This window comes from Hemitrygon akajei, unplaced genomic scaffold, assembly GCF_048418815.1.
Source record: "Hemitrygon akajei unplaced genomic scaffold, sHemAka1.3 Scf000089, whole genome shotgun sequence".
Taxonomy (NCBI): domain Eukaryota; kingdom Metazoa; phylum Chordata; class Chondrichthyes; order Myliobatiformes; family Dasyatidae; genus Hemitrygon; species Hemitrygon akajei.
In genome coordinates, this window is record NW_027331975.1 from 1270443 (window position 1) to 1285013 (window position 14571).

At 44.0% G+C, this 14571-nt stretch overlaps 2 protein-coding genes across 3 annotated transcripts in view; both read left to right on the plus strand.

Moving 5' to 3' along the window:
* LOC140722806 (uncharacterized) overlaps positions 1 to 14571 on the plus strand; it is an 879998-nt gene that overhangs the window by 656940 nt on the left and 208487 nt on the right. The window lies entirely within an intron of this gene.
* Positions 10177 to 14571, plus strand: part of LOC140722779 (NACHT, LRR and PYD domains-containing protein 12-like) — a 34075-nt gene continuing 29680 nt past the window's right edge. For both annotated transcript variants that reach the window (XM_073037450.1, XM_073037449.1), the window contains exon 1: positions 10177 to 10336. The gene's annotated coding sequence lies outside the window, so the exon portion shown is untranslated. The remainder of the gene's footprint in view (positions 10337 to 14571) is intronic.

Genomic DNA, 14571 nt, shown 5'->3' on the forward strand with positions numbered 1-14571 from the left:
TCTATTTCTCACAAGGAGAGGCTGCGAGTAAATGGGCTGCGCTGTGTTTACAACAGTAGAAATAGACCCGTGAGTTCGGTGTTCAAACTGTGTTTGGAAATTCCGCCCCCCTTCCCCGACTGTCACCTGTCTGCCGGTCGGTGGAAATCAGGCAGAATCTCAAGATGCTGGTAATCTGCACTAAAAACGGGAAATAGTTGAAGCTATTCTGACTTACGGTTGAGAACCCAAATCACTGACTTTGTTCCTGTGGAAATGGACCTGTGCACAGGCGCTTGTTTAGTGATACTTAGTGGGACAGTAAAGGAACCACAGTTTTCCCGTGAATTATCCTGGTACCACTTTCCCTGTTGTTCCTGGAAATGTGTTCAGTACAACTGCTGCTCACATGGTTCACAAGAGTCATCTCAGGAATGAGGGGGTTTCTGTCTGACAAGCATTTGATGACTCTGGGCCTGTACTCTATGGATTTCAGAAGTATAGAGGTGGACGGGATCCTAATTAAACCCACAGAATGCTGGACAGCCTGGATACAGTGGATATGGAGAGGAAGTTTCCATCGGACGGAGAGTCTGCGAGCTGAGAGGACAGCCTCAAAATAAAGAAGTTTCCCTTTAAACCTGATATAAGAGAAACTTCCTCAGCCAAAGAGTGTTCGACCTGTGGAGTTTGTTGCAACAGATGGTGGTTGAGGCTGTGATTTGGTATATTTATGGCAATATATTATTGATCACTAGAGTAGAAATCATGTTTTATTAGCCAGAACTACTATACGATTAATTCAATACAGCACGAGGCATGGTTAAAAGCAGCCTTTCCGATTTTAGATTCATCATTTCAAAATGACAGCCCTGTTAATCTTTGTCACAATGTAACTCACAGAGCGTGATTTGTTATTTCCTTTTTAAGTTACTTTTGTTGGGCCACTTCCTCCGTTTCCATGGTAACAAACCACTAACACTGCAAGAAATGTTACATAATTTCCTTGCTCTGTGTTCACCTCCACTCAGCGTAGAGGCAGTAACCTCGGGAGCAAATGCAACAGAATGATAGTGGGAGTAAAGGGTGCTGTGAGCATTGGCTATATGGAATGAACTGAGAATATAGAAATATAGAAAATCTGCAGCATAATACATAGGCCCTTCGGCCAACTGTGCTGTGCGAAACCTGTACTTACTTCAGAAATTTCCTAGGGATACGCATAGTACCCCACTTTTCTAAGATCCATGTACATATCCAAGATGCTCTTAAAAGACCCTACTCTATCTGGTCGAACTGTGGAGATTGTTACAACAGATAGTGATTGGGGCTGTCACTGGGTATATTTACGGCAGAGGTTCATATATTATTGATCATTTTTGTTAGCCAGAACTATTAGAGGAGCAATTGAATACAGCACGTTAAAAGCAGTCTTTACAATTTTAGATTCTTCGATTCAAAATGGCTGCAGTTTTAACCTTTGTCATAATGAAACTCACAGCACACGATGCTGAGTTTGTTATTTCCCTTTTCGGTTATTTTTGGTGAGCCACTTTCTCCGTTTCCAGGGTAACAGCCCACCAGAGCTGCAAGAAGAGTTGCACATTTTTTTTTTATCGCTCTGTGTTCACCGCCTCTCAGGGTAGAGAGTAGTCTCAGGAGCAAATGAAACAGCATGATAGTGAGAGGAAAGGATGCTGTGAGCATTGACTGTATGGAATGAACTAAGAATATAGAAATTTAGAAAATCTGTAGCATAATACACAAGCCCTTCGGCCAACAGTGTTTTCCGAAACACGTACTTACTTCAGAAATTTTCTGGGGTTACCCATCGTCCCCTACTTGTCTAAGATCCATGTACATATCCAAGATCCTCTAAAAAGACCCTAACCTATCGGCCTCTACCACCATCGCCGGCAGAGCTATCCACGTACACACCACTGTCTGGGTAAAAGAAAAATACATACCCCTGACATCGCCTAGGTACCTACTTTCAAGGCCCTGAAAACTGTGCCCTTTCGTGTTAGCCATTTCAGCCCTGAGAAAAAGCCTCACACGATCGGTGTTCTCATCATCTTATACACCTCTATCAGTTCACCTCACATCCCCTATCTCTCCACGGAGAAAAGGCCAAGTTAACTCAACTTTTTCTCAGAATGCATGCTCCACAATCCAGGAAACATTCATGTAAATCTCTTCTGCGCACTTTCTATAGTTGCCACATCCTTCGGGTCGTGAGGCAACCAGAACTGAGCACAGTACTCCAGTTGTGTCTGACCAGCATCCGATATAGCCGTAAAATCACCCCTTGGCTCTTGAACACATTCCTACGGTGATGAAGGCCAATGCAACGTATGCTTTGAGTGTCCTGTAGACTCGGACCGCAAGATCCCTCTAATCCTCCACACTGCCAAGAGTCTTGCCATTAATACTATATTCTGCCATCATATTTGACTTACCAAATTGAACCATCTCACACTAAGCTGGGTTGAACTCCATCTGCTACTTCTGAGCCCAGTTTTGCATCCAACCGAGGTCCCGCTGTGACCTCGACAGCCCTCCACAATATCCACAACACCTGTAAACTTTGTGTCATCAGCAAATGTACTAACCTATGCCGACATTTCCTCATTCAGGTCCTTTATAAAAATTACGAAGAGAACGGGCGCCATAACAGACCCTTGAGGCACTGGGCACTGCACCGATCACTGCCCTCCATGAAGAATATGACCTGTCTACAACTACTCTTTGCCTTCTGTAGACAAACCAGTTCTTGATCCACAAAGCAAGGTATCCTTGGACCCCGTGCCTCCTTACTTTTTCAGGGAAATCACTGACTACGCCACACAGTGGGACATCGTACCTCTCAAATATTATCGGTGAAGCAGGGCAGTGATTTTTGTCTAAATGGACCTTGGTAAAGCATCGAACAAGATCCTGGAAGGTTCGGTCACGTGGGCTTCACGGGGAGCTTGCGAGGTGGATTCACACCGGGCTCGATGACAGGCAGCAGAGGGCGATGACTGAAGTTGGATTTTGCGAATGGAGGCCTGTGACGAGTGGGATGTGTGTGTCAGAATTTGGACCTCTATAATTCATTATTCGTGCCATTGAGTTGGCATGAATGTTAGTAAGTCTGATACTAAGTTTGCAAGTCTGTTTCATATCGCAACAGGTTACAATGACTTTCAAGAGGACCTTGTGTCAGTGCTAGGCAAGATCCCACAGTGCAAGAAGACAGTGATCAAAGATAGTTTAGCTGCTGGAGACAAGCTGAAGTGTATCCGTATCCTCTCAAAATCTACAGCCCGGTAAACCAGCCTGAACAACGGCGCAGGCAGAAGGTCCTTAGGATCCCCTCTCACCTTAGTTTGTGAATCGAAAATGGGAGGAACACAACGGCAAATCGCCGGCAACAAAGCATCTGTGACTGGGTTATAATGTAGGGATGAAGTCTCCAAGAACATGCAACTCACAGTATATGGACTTCAATCCGGGATGGTAATTCTACAGCTCGGATTGGAATTTCATCAGTCTGCAGTGAAGCTGAGGTTTCGGGTGGTTAGACAGTGGTTATGGGGAAATCACCGACCACAATTCCCAGTGGGACATCATGCCTCTCAAATATTCTGGGACATCATACCTCACAAATATTCTGGAGATGTCCGAAAAGGTAACGATGGAGATAGATGACGTAGGGTAGAGATTTTGTCTAAATGGACTTCGGTAAAGCCCTTAATAGGATCCTGCGTGGCAGCTCATCTGCAAGGTTGGGTCACGTGGGATTCGCGGGGACCTTGCGAGGTGGATTCACAGCGGGTTCAATGACAGGAAGCAGAGGGAGATGACTGAAATTGGATTTAGCGAATGGAGGCCTGTGACGAGTGGGATATGCGTGTCAGTATTGAGACCTCTGTAATTCATTATTCATGCCATTGATTTGACATGAATGTATCTGGCACCGTTAGCAAGTTTGATAGTAAATTTGAGAGTCTTTTTTCATATTCCGACAGGTTACAAATAATTTCAAGGGGCCCTTGAGTCAGTTATAGAGATAGGCTGAGAAATGGTAAATGGTTTCGACTTGGATAAGTGAGAGATGGTGACTTTTGGCAGTCAAACCAGGGTGGGACTGGTATAGTGAATGGGAGGGCATGGAGTGTTGTGGATCAGAGAGATCTGGGAGTACAGGAGTACCGTTCACTGAAAGTGGACGGGCAAGTATAGAGGGTGGAAAAGAAGGATTTAATCATGCTGGCCTTCATCAGTTAGGCATTGAATTCTCGATTATGGACATTATAGTGTAGTTATATAAATTGTTGGTAAGACTACACCGAAAATTAAATACGTGTTTTCTTTTCATACTATCGTAGGAAAGCCATTATCAGGGCGCAGAAGAGTTTGTTTAAGATGCTGCCTGGATTAGAGGGCCGAGTTATATGGAGTGGTTGGCCGAGCTGGATCTTTATTCCACAGGAGAATGGGGGTAACATTATCGGAGTTTATAAAATCAGGAGGGTGTACAGATAATGTGGGTGGTCGTGGTATTCTCCCCAGGGTTCAATACACAGGATTGTTTAATGTCAATCCAGTGAACTGTTGCAAAGGGGAACATAAATCATTGTTGCTGTGGATCTCATGCAGGAACAAAAATCGCAGAGATAAATATCAGAATTATATAAAAACATGTCATAGCTTAAAACATTGGTAGTATGTCCATAAAGTGACGTTAGGCACAGGAGTATCTGTACATATGGTGGGTGCCAGGAAATGTTAAACTCGGGGTAATGAGGGTGTGGTGGGATGAGTTTGTGGGTTGAGGTGTACCCGGCCTTGAGCCCTTCTCTCTCTATGTCATCTCATTGATATGTGATGGACCCCACACTGTCGTGTCGTTGGCGAACTTGACAATGTGATTCCCCGGGTGTTTGGCCGTGCGGTCATGTGTGAACAGAGTGTACAGCAATGGGCTCAGCACACAGCCCGTGTTGAGGATGATTGGGAGTGAGGAGTGTTCTACATCCTGACTTTCTGAAGCCGTATGGTTCAGTAGTCCAACACCCAGTTGCACAGGGCTGTATTTAGATGGTAGAGTTGGAATTTGTTACAGAGCGGTTCTGTCAGTAAGAATATTGGTGAGTAACCAGTGCGGCAGGATTGGAGTTATTGATTTGTGTCACTACCAGCCGTTTCACGCTCTTTGTGATGATTGGTGGCAGTTTCACCCGGCGGTAGTCGTTTCATTCTGAATCTGTAGAGTTCTTTGGTGCAGGGATGATGCTGGCCGATGTGAAGCCTGCTTAAGTGAAGTGTTGACGATGGCCGTGATGTCATCAGTGAGCTGGTGCCCACACTGCCGGAGCACTCGGCCTGGGATGTTTCTGCCCTGGCAGCCTCTCAGGGGTTGGATCTCGGCAGAGTCTGTTCATTGTTGTTACAGAGAGTGGCTGCTCACCTGTGAAATTATGACACCTTTTTCCCTTATTTGGAGGGGAGAGAGGTGGGAGAGAGAGGGGGAGAAAGAGAGGGGGAGGGAGAGAGGGGAAGGGAGAGAGAGAGAGTGTCAGAGTGAGACAGAGGTGAGAGAGAGGGAGAGAGACAGGGTGCAAGAGAGAGAGAGGGAGAGAGAGAAAGAGAGAGAGGCGGAGAGAGGGAAAGAGAGGAGAAGAGAGTGTGAGAGCGAGGGTGAGAGAGAGAGGGTGAGAGAGAGTGACACACACACTGTGGTATTTCGAATTATCAGGTGAACGAGTAGTCTTTGGGGTTCTGCAAGTCTGTGTCTTTATTGATGCTTTGCTGCGCGCTTGATTGTTCGATGGGGGTTGCCGATGCGTTTTTTTGCTCGGGGGGGAAGTGGTTGTTGCTTTGCTGCTGCTTATGCATCGGAGGGGGAGCTTGGGGGTTGGGATTTGGGGTTCTAACATTTAACTGTCATTCATTCTTCAGGGCACTCCTCTGTTTTCATGGATGTTTGCGAAGAAAGATAATCTCAGGATGTATATTGTGTACACTTCTTTGATATTAAGTGTACCTATTGCAATCTATTCAAACGTAGGAGCGGGTAGCTTTCGTGGCTGGTTTGTGTTGGGTGCCTCGAAGCACGGGGGGGCGGGGAGGTGGTATCACTGGTACAGTCAAAGCTTTTTTTTCTAACGTAGTCTGTATTGCCTTTGATGTCCAGTCAATATATATCAAGGATTGTTTCTCGGGGTTGGGGAGTCCAAACCCAAAGAGCACAGATACAATGGAGCGGAGAGACCAGAGAGACCTGAGGGGTAATCTCAAGACACAGAACGAGTGAGTGTCTGGAACGAACTGTTCAGTGTTTGCATTGTTGTTTATCTACCCTGGGTTCAGTATTCTCTCCGTGTTTGGAAATCCCCACTCACTGTCGTCTGTCTGTGAGCATCTGGAAATTAAAGAAACATTCAAGTTGATTTGATTTGAAATCAAATCAGAAAATGTTTGAAACCATTCCGACATAGGGGGTTGGAGCATTAACTTTGTTCCTCTCCACTGATATTCTTTATCTGTAGAGTGTTCCTTGAGCTTGCAGGATTCTCGAACATTAAGTTTGAATGATTTAGTCTCCTGGTATAAAACTTGTGTAGGACATTCAATTTAAATTCGCCATCTCACAGTACCGAAACAGTGCTTTCGGCCCATCTAGACTGTGCCTTCCTCTGCCTGAACCCATCCACATGCACCCAGACCATATCCCTGAACACCTCCCTCATCCATGCACCCATACAAACTTCTCCTATTTGCATTTGAAACCTGCATCCGCATTCATGTCACCCTCTGAGTGAGATTGTTCCTACTCCGATTCCCGTTTAATATTTCACTTTTTGCCCCAAACCCATGACCACACTGAACATGAGGGGCAAAACCCCACCTGCATTCACCCTATTTCTACCATCATAGTTGTCTTTAACTCTAGCCGGGGTTCCCAACCTGGGGCCCACAAACCCTCCAGTTAATGGTAGGGATCCATGACAAACAAAAAATTTGGGAACCCCTGCTAGTATCTCCCCTCATTCTCCTGTGTTTCAGGGAATCAATTTCTAACCTGTTCAACCGACCCCTGTAACTCTACTCCTTAAACACCAGCAACATCCGTGTCCGGCAGGGCTCCTGCAGCCTCTACCCTATTCATGGGGATTTATCCATCCTAATTTACCTCAAGACAGCAAGCACCTGTTGTGTAATCCGTACACAATCCATGATCTGGCCGGCTTTCATCATTTCCACTGTCTCTTCCTGTCTCCCAAGGAAACACAGGCACACAGAATTTGTTGAAAATCTCTCCCATCTCTTTCGGCTCCATGCATAGATTGGCACACTGAAAATCGGGAGATATCTTGTGACCGTTAACAGGGCAGTAAGGAAAGCACAGTTTCTCTCAATAAATTATCCTGCACCAATTCGTGGAAATGTGCTCATTACAGTTGTTGTTTACAAATTTCACAAGGGTGATTATGGAATGAAAAGTTTTATGTATGACGGGCATTTTGTGTCTCTGGACCTGTTCTCAATGGAGGGGTGGTGACTCTGGGAACAGAAATGTCAATGAAATCCTGAGTGCTGGATAGAGTGATAGGACATGATGTTTTAAACAGGAGGGGAGTCTAGGATCTGAGATCACACTCTCAATGTATTCAGTTGTATATAGGGACATTATCTTCCATACTTCTGTCCAGTAACAGGATCTGAATATCACCTGTATGAATACCTAGTGTTGATGGTAGTTATATGTTAATTGCAGGCACAAGAATATAATGGCATTTTAACTACTTAATTGAATGAATAAGGACCCTTAATGGTTATCACCACAATGCATTGTGTGATGCCCTTTGTAAATATCCTATATTTCACATTTGGAACAGACATTTCGCATCCAACAATGTGTTTTGAGTTTGGAACAGCTTCGGCACTGCTGTAAGTTCTGTAGAGATGAAACTAGTAACAGATTTAATGGAGGCACCTCGAGACAGGGTTAAAACAGCCATTAGAATTGTAGTTTCCCAATTACAAAATGGCTGAGAGCTCAGCATTCATCTTTGTCACAATGAAACTCAAAGTATGTGAGGTTGTTCCTTATTTCCTATTTTCAGTTAGTTCTGTTGAGCCACTTCCTCCATCACCAGGGTAACAGCCCAGCAGAGCTGCAGAGTGTTGAACATTTTTATCGCTCTCTGGTCACTGCCCCTCAGTGGCCTCAGGAGCTGGTGTGGAGGCCCGGATGCCTTGAGCATCCACTGTATGGAATATATGATGTTTATGTTGCAATAAAGAGATAACGAATGAATGTACGGATTGCATTTATTCAAATCTGTTTAGGATGTCACAAACAGGGTTCAACAGGGATCACTCCCTCCACAATCCCCTTGTTCATTCATCCCTCCTCACTAATTTTCCTCCAGATACTTATCCCTGCATGCGGCCTAAGCGCTACACCTACCTGTACACCCCCTCCCTCACCTCCATTCAGACACAAAACAGTACTTCCAGGTGAGGCAATACTTCACTGCGAATCTACTGAGGTCATCTATTGTGTCCGGTGCTCCCGATGCGGCCTCCTTTACATTGGTGAGACCCGCCATCAATTGGGAGACCGTTATGTTGAGCATCTACTTATCATCTGCCACAAGGGGGACTTCGCAGTGGCCAAAATTTCAATTCTGATTCCCATTCCGACGTCTCGATCAATGGCCTCCTCGTGTGCCAAGATGAGACCACCCAGAGGGTGGAGGAGCAACACCTTATATTCCATCCGGGTACCCTCCAACTTGATTGAATGGATATTGAATTCTCCTTCCACTAAACAAATCACCCCCCCTACCCACTTCTCTATTCCCCACTCTGAACTTTCATTTCTGCTCACCAGTCTATCACTTCACCCTGAGTCCCCTCTTTCCCTTTGTCCTATTGACGACGCTCCAATTCTTTCATCTCCTGCCCTTGACCCGCTCATGACTTGACTTCACCTATCACCTATCAGCTTCCAGTTCGCCATTTTCCCTTCCCCGACCTTTATATTCAGATCACTTCTCCACCCCCCATCCCTCAGTAATGAAAAAGGCTTGTGGTCCAAAATGTGGACTATTTACTCTTCTCCATAGATACTGCCTGTTGTGCTGAGTTCCTCCAGCATTGTCTGTGTGATGCTTTGGATTTCCAGCCTTTGCAAGCTTTCTACTGTTTAAGTATGATAAATACCGTAACAATTATTTGGGTTTTGTTAAGATTATACCTGTAATATGGTGTAAAATCCCGCTCGCCATACTAACACGGGTTACACAGACCAAAGAACAAACTGCCGGAGGAACTCAGTGGGTCGGGCAGCATCTGTGGAGGGAAATGGACTGTCAACATTTCGGGCCGAGACCCTCCCTCTGGACTGAGAGTCGACGGGAAATAGTCAGAGAAAAGAGGTGAGGGGTGGGGATGGGGCAAGAGCTGGGGAGTGAGTGGTGGATCCAGGTGAGGGGCAGGTGGGAAGGTGGAAGTGGTGACAGGGGTGGGAGGTGAGTGGTTGGGGCAACACGGGGCTGCAGAAATGGAATTTAATTCCATGAAGGATTAACAGAAAGGTTATAAAGTATATGGTTTAGAGATTTACCACACTGATTCCTGGAGGACGACGAAGTCTCACTGATCGTCTTCACATAAAACAGAGGCCGGCAGATGTGTGGGGACCGAGGGGATCGAGGAAATGAGGACCGGGCAGAAACATGTGGCTGAGATGGGAGAGCAGGTTCCATCATGTGGATGGTTAGAGGGGCTGAATGGCCACCTCCTCCTGTTTCTCACTTGATGTTTCAGTGAGGCAGGAGGAATGTGAATAATATTATTACTTATAAAGATAGAAGTGATTTGAATGAAACCTTTTCGGGTCTGACTTGTGTATCGGATCGGGATGGGAATCGAACCCGTAACTCCGAGATCCGAGAGGTGGAGCGATGGAGACGCCAAAGGTACCGAGGGCAAAATAAAAAATGTAGCTGGTGTAAATATGAAATAACGTGTAAAATGCGTTATCGGTATGGTTAAAATGCAATGTGTGAGGGGCGAGGAGCAGAGTCATCGGTTCAGACGGGAGACCCTCCACCCGACAAGTTTCTCGTTCCCATTTCAAACGCAGATCAGCAGCATCTGCTGTTTACGCTTCCGAGGCCCCGCCCCCGCTCTCACAGTCTCCGGATGGACGGGGTTTTCTTTCCGTTCTCTGTTGAAGCGGATCGTCGGCGTGGAGCCGGTGGACCGATTGCTGTCTGCGGGGCAAATTGATCAAGTTCCCATCGGTCAATGTTGTGGCGGGTCACTCGGGATGAACGCGACCGACAATTTCCCATCGGTGAGTACTGAAGCCGATCCCGGGGGAGGGAAACCTGATGTTGTGCAGAGAGTCCCGTTAACTTCCTCGAACTGGCGGCCTCGTCCCGCTTCCGGGATACAACCTGTCGTGGTCGGTCCGGGTTATGGGACTTCACACCGAACCGCCTGAGATGAGCCGCCGCTCAGCCCCTGGTGTTCTGGTCCCAGGAGCGGGATGAGGTGGTGATGCCCGGACTAAATCCATCCACTCAGTTGTACCTGGTGAACTTTACCTCGATCACCCGGCCCGGTATCGGATCCAAACTTCACCTGGATCGACGCCTGGGGTCGATAATTGTTTTACATATTTCCAGCACACTGAAAGCGGCCGTTCAGCCCGTTGTGTTCTTGCAGACTCGAGGGTTAAACAGAGTAATCGCACCCTCGGGAGACTCCTCCACGTGTATGAGTAGTTTCATCTTTCCCCTTTCAGACAGGACAGTGAGATCCAGATCCCTCACGTCCTCTTGGAGGACTAGGAAGTTAAATTCCATCTTCTTTCCATTGCTACGACTTGCCGAAACACTGACAGTGTTTCCCGATGTCTGGCCCTATTAATGCGAGAGTTAAGTCTTGTTCATGTTTGCCCAGCCTGTATCCCAATGTCGCAATGATATATTTCAGCAATCTCTCTTCTAAACGTTGTCTTCCTTGTGAAGTTTTGTATTGCACCTTTCTATTTAATTATTTGTTTATTTGTTTGTTTGTTTGTTTATTTATTTATTTGTTTGTTTGTTTGTTTGTTTGTTTGTTTATTTATTTATTTATTTATTTGGTTAGCTAGTTAGTTAATTAGTTAGTTATTGTTCGCTAGGAATACCAAAGGTTTAGTTGGACACAACACGTGGCAGGGTAAAAGCAACCATTTCAATTTTTGATTCACCGTTACAAAATGGCTGCAGTGTTAATCTTTGTCATAATGGAACTCATAGCATCTGATGTTGAGTTTGTTATTTCCTTTTTCAGTTATTTTCTGTGAGCCACTTCCTCTGTTTCCAGGGTAACAGCCCGTCGGAGCTGCAGCAAGTGTTGCAGTTTTTATCGCTCTGTGGTCACCGCCTCTCAGGGTAGAGACAGTGGCCTCGGGAGCAAATGTAACAGAGTGATAGGGGAGGAAAGGATGCTGTGAGCATTGACTGTGTGGGATGTATTACACCAGGGTCAGAATGAACTCAGAACTAACAAATTGTTTGGGGTGGGGTGGCATTTACAGTCTAGGGTGGCAATCAGTTACTATCTGTGCGTTAAAATGAAGATGGCGAAAATACTACAGTTGCAGGAAATTTAAAGTAAGGAGGTGAAAATACTGGAGACGCTCAGCAGATCGGCAGCATCTTGGACATTCTCAGTTCTGGAACTAGGTCTTCCACCATTTGTCCTTTCAGAGATGCAGTCTGATGTACTGAGCTCCCAGCATTTTCTACTTTATAATTTTACATTTTGTTCCTGCTGCACTGCAGGAAACATGGCAGCCAGCTGTGCTGGGCAAGATCCCACACAGCAGGTAGATTGTGATCAAATGTGCTCGGTTTAGCTGCTGGGATCAGGTTGAAGTGTATCCGCATCCTCTTTTCAGACCGGGGAAACGGCCTGAGCACCAGCTTCGGCAGAGGGTCATTAACTTCCAATTCCAGTTTAGTTTGTGAATCGGATCTGGCAGAAACTCCACAGCAAATTGTCGGCACCAAGGCGTCTTTGTATGGGTGATAATATTGGGCTGGTGACTCTGATGATATGGAACTGCCAAATACGGGCTTCAGTCCAGGTTGGTAATTCGACAGATGTGATCGGAATTTTCTCAGTCTGCAGTGAAGCTGAAATCCCGGGCGGTCGGGCATTGGTTATGGTGAAATCACCGTCTACACTGTCCAATAGGATATCATATCTGTCAAGTATTTTGGAGAGTAGTTAAGAATGAACTAGGGCGTATTGCATCTTTTTTTGAGAAAGATAGACCGGCATGGATTAGAATAGAACTAGATAAAATAGGAGAAAATACACCAGAAGATTTTATATATAAATGGGAATCTAAATGGATACGGGAAAAGAAAGAATCTCCTATATTAAAACATTTGATTGACTTATGGAATAAGATAAATGTTGATGATGAGACAAAGAAATCTTTATTAGCAAAGAGATCTTTAATTCAAAATAGACTTATTCCTTTTACAATGGATAATCAACTTTTATATAATTGGTTTCAAAAAGGGATTAGGTATATAGGAGATTGTTTTGAAGGAGGTATATTAATGTCATTTGATCAATTAAAGAATAAATATAAAGTATCAAACAACACTCTTTTTTGTTACTTCCAATTAAGGGTTTATTTAAGAGAAAAATTAGGTCAAACAATGTTATTGCCGAAATCTAATGAAATAGAAACTTTAATTCAAAAAGGAAAAACTAAAAAAATTATTTCTTGTATGTATAGCTTGATTCAAAAACAGACATTTAAACAAGGAGTCCATAAGTCAAGACAAAAATGGGAAAGTGACTTGAATATTAAAATTGAAGAAACAAATTGGTCAAGACTATGTCTTGATAGTATGACAAATACAATAAATGTCCGGTTAAGATTAGTGCAATATACTTTTTTACATCAATTATATATTACACCACAAAAAATAAATAAATTAAACCCAAATTTATCTGATCAGTGTTTCCGATGTAACCAAGAAATCGGTACTTTTTTACATTCTACTTGGTTTTGTTTTAAAATTCAACCTTTTTGGACAAATTTAAGAGTTTTATTGGAACAAATTATTGGAACACAGCTTCCACGTAATCCAATATTATTTTTATTAGGCGATATTGAAGGGATAAAATCGAAACCCAAATTGAATATGTATTAGAAAGAATTCATAAAAATTGCACTGGCTGTAGCCAAAAAGGCTATTGCAGTTACTTGGAAATCGGATTCATACTTAAGTATAGAAATTTCCAGCTGTATTCCACTTGAAAAAAATACTTATAATTTAAGAGATAAATATGAAACATTTCTGAAAATTTGGCGCCCTTATTTACAAAAGACAGGATTAAATATATAGGTGCTCCGAAGATAAAATAATTGGTTATTTGGGGAAATAAATAAATATATATACTAAAGTTATTACCAACTCCATGGAGCATGTGGGGATCTTCCGATATCCAGGCACTCTTTCTTTCTTTCTTTTTTTTTCTTTTTTTTCTATAGGGATGTTAGGGGGAGGGGCTAAGGGGAGGGGGGAAGGGTATATATATATTTTTTCTTTCTGTAATCATTTGAAAACTCAATAAAAAAAATTTTAAAAAAGAATGAACTAGGGCATTAGGTGAAGTTGGGCAGTGACGTTGTTCATCTGAACTTTGGTAAAGTCTGTAACAAGTTCCCGCATGGCAGCTGATCGGAGAGGTTCGGTCACGTGGGATTCACAGGGGGCTGGCGAGATGGATTCACACCGGGATCGAGAACAAGAAGGAGAGGGGGATGAATGTAAATGGTTCTAGCGAATGGAGGCCTGTGACGAGTGGGATATGAGTGTCAGTGTTGAGAGCTCTGTAATTTATTATTCATGCCATTGATTTGTATATGAATGTACATGGCTACACAGAGTATTATGTCCCGTTGTGTTCACCCTACTGTAGTAAATATATTATCAAGCTGGAGAGGGTGCAGAACAGATTGCTGAAGATGTTGCCTGAACTAGAGGGCCGAGTCATAGGAAGCTTTTGGCCGAGCTGGGTCTTCATTGCTGAGGAGAATTATAGGAGTTCATGAAATCAAGAGGGAACATAGATAATGTGGTTGGTCGTGGTATTTTACCCAGGTTTCAAGATTCAAAATTGTTTAATGTCATTCCAGTAACAAGTGTAAAGGAGAACAAAATAATTGTTACTCAGGACAGAAGAAAAAAACAAAATGATGGAGACCACAATAATAAACAAAACACAATACATGAAGTATGACAGTTTAAAAAGATTGATTGTATGTCCATAAAGTGATGTTAATCACAGGAGTGTCTGGACATGAGAGACTGACATTGATTCTTCTTCTGCATGTGACTTGCATGTTACACGCTTGGGCGATCATGGGTCTCCACATCCACTGATCCCTCACAGCGTCAATGATATCTCGCACACTGAGATCTGTTAGTTCTTTCACAGTGTCCATATATGTTCTTCTTTGCCTTCCTCTTCCGCGTTTCCCAGGCATACGGCCTTGCAATGTAAGACATC